This window comes from Osmia lignaria, unplaced genomic scaffold, assembly GCF_051020975.1.
Source record: "Osmia lignaria lignaria isolate PbOS001 unplaced genomic scaffold, iyOsmLign1 scaffold0006, whole genome shotgun sequence".
Classification (NCBI taxonomy): domain Eukaryota; kingdom Metazoa; phylum Arthropoda; class Insecta; order Hymenoptera; family Megachilidae; genus Osmia; species Osmia lignaria.
Genome location: NW_027478163.1, coordinates 23,537,501 through 23,540,000, shown reverse-complemented (window position 1 = coordinate 23,540,000; position 2,500 = coordinate 23,537,501). Strand labels below are relative to the sequence as shown.

General features: G+C 44.0%; 1 non-coding gene and 1 pseudogene across 1 annotated transcript; both read left to right on the top strand.

Moving 5' to 3' along the window:
* The first annotated feature begins 517 nt into the window (after nucleotides 1–517).
* On the top strand, nucleotides 518–672 carry LOC143306345 (5.8S ribosomal RNA). The gene has a single exon (XR_013063762.1). It is a non-coding gene; the product is annotated as a 5.8S ribosomal RNA (ribosomal RNA).
* Nucleotides 673–2,404: 1,732 nt separating this feature from the next.
* Nucleotides 2,405–2,500, top strand: part of LOC143306315 (large subunit ribosomal RNA) — a 4,947-nt pseudogene continuing 4,851 nt past the window's right edge.

Below are 2,500 nucleotides of genomic sequence, written 5' to 3'. Positions count from 1 at the left end.
ATTCCTCTTTCGAGAGGGAGAGAGAGGTACTTGCGGGTAACCTGGAATCTACGAAACACGCACCGTGGTAAGATTCGTGCGTCCGCCTGATCGATGTGTGTTGTTTACGGACCGGCTGAGAAGCGACGATAGCGAGTCTTTGAAAAACTATGTGTCCATTAGTTAGACCGATCGTCGCCGGCCGTGTGTCTGTTCGAATCTCGCAACCCACGATTCAGCGACAGGACGCGCGCTCGCATTCCTTGTGTGCGTTCGTACTTTTCAAGGTTTTTAAATGTACTTTACGCCCGACCGTCGAGAGGAGCGTGCCACTGGGCGTTTCTCCGACGGTTTCCGTCCTTGGACGCGATCGTGTCGTCAACGATCGAACAAACAAACAAATACGTTGGCGACGCCCGAATTCGCTCTCCCGCACGCGCCGGGTGGGAGAGTGATGTGGGTATCGAATGTGATGCGTGTTAATAATGAAAATAACACTCTAAAGATCTAAAGAGTTTGAAATACAAAATTTTACGATTACCCTGAACGGTGGATCACTTGGCTCGTGGGTCGATGAAGAACGCAGCTAATTGCGCGTCAACGTGTGAACTGCAGGACACATGAACATCGACATTTCGAACGCACATTGCGGTCCACGGATACAATTCCTGGACCACGCCTGGCTGAGGGTCGTTTTCTTAACAAAAGACTGCTTGCGTTTGCTTCTCGAAAAAAGAGTAATTCATTTCTTTCTAAACATCTCGCCGTCGTTCAACGAAAGTAGAACGTTTCGGAGCGGGATTATCGAACGAAATTGAAAGAATGAATGAACGATAAACAAAGAAAGAGTCGCAACGTACGAGCGATAGTTGGGCAGTTCGTCGGCGTTTGTCGTGGAAACGATGTGACGAAAATCGCAACCGATACACTAAATGCAGGCCGTTAAAGGAGAGAAACAAATTTCGAAATATCTCTTCGAACTAGCGCAAGTGCGTCACGGCGCGCGAGTCGTTCGTTAAAATTTATAAACGACCGCCCGTGAAAGCACCGAGTTCTCGGAAGATAATCTATAAAGATTCTCCATCCTGCTGGAAGTTATCGGATCGGCGCGATTGTTCACTTGTAGAAATCCACGCTCCCGACGTTGCCAGAAACGATATTTACGAAAGGTGTGTCAAAAATAAACGAAAGAAGCTCTCCTATAAATTTAGAAAAAGCAAACGAGTGAAATGTTTGAGATGATAATTTGCTGAAATGCAAGCTCGAATAGCCCCAGGGTTTCGAATGATTCCCCGCGCTTTATACATCTCTCTGTTTACAAACGGTGTATAAATGAAAGATCGCTTCAGATGGGTCGTCGCTGTTTGACGCGCGATGCTGTTCCTTTTTTTTTGTCTGTCTGTGCGTTTAGCTTCGCTAAACAAGTTAAATGGTTAAAAAGCGTCGAAAAAGCGAATACACACGCGACAAGACAAATCTAACGAGTAAAGGAACGCTCCGCTCCAAGATAAAAATGGTTGTTTACAATCAATACAGCGTTTCGGTACCCCTGATCGTAGTCTAAAACTGTGTAACAAAAGAGAGGAAAGCGAATGGTGAAGGAACTTCGAAGCCTCCGTGGCGTGGCTAGAACTTGTGATAAAAGTATGTTTGCAGCAATTATGCATGCTCCCGTTAAAACAGCATTTCAATGTCTCGCATGGCTTAAAGCTCTAGGAGGCTTCAACATTTAGAATACATACGGACTACTTCGTTTGTTAAAGATAAGCGAAGACCGCGCGACCATCGCTCGGTCGTCCAGTCCTCGAAAGTTTTGTTGCGTTCCAAAGAAGAGACAAATGGGGTTTACCCTTGCGCTAAGGGGAGAAGAAGAGAAAAGCAGTTGTTAAATCTAAGAGGTGTGTGGAGTACATCGCGTGTTGGTTAAAATTGTTAAATGAAGTATACGCGAAATGTTCTCTCGCTCTTGCTTTTCCTCTTGCTTCCGTGGCGCTCGAAAAGAAGGGATGATAAATAAAGAAACCTATTCGAAATCTCTTGTGGAACAAAAAATAATACGGACGGACGTTAAAATTGAACCGAGACGAAATGGATCGTCTTGCGAGTTGTCTTCGCTTTGAAATTGTTAAAAATTGATAAAAGCAATACGACGAAGCTGCAGTCCGCAAAATGTTTGAAGCAAAAAGGAAATAACACGAAAATTATGGGAACGTCGTGTCTCAACTTTTTTTTCCCTCTTGTGCTCGTTTCATCGAACGATAAATACAAACATTTTGAAACGAGAGAGGAGGAAAAATTGAATATGCGAAAGGTTGATTCACGCACAGTTTCTCTACGTGTTTGCTTTTTTGCTTCTTTTCGTTTATTTTTTTTTTTTTTGCATCGAGCATCATTATTCACCTTTCGATGAAACCAAAGAAATTGACGACCTCAGAGTAGGCGAGATTACCCGCTGAATTTAAGCATATTATTAAGCGGAGGAAAAGAAACTAACTAGGATTTCCTTAGTAGCGGCGAGCGA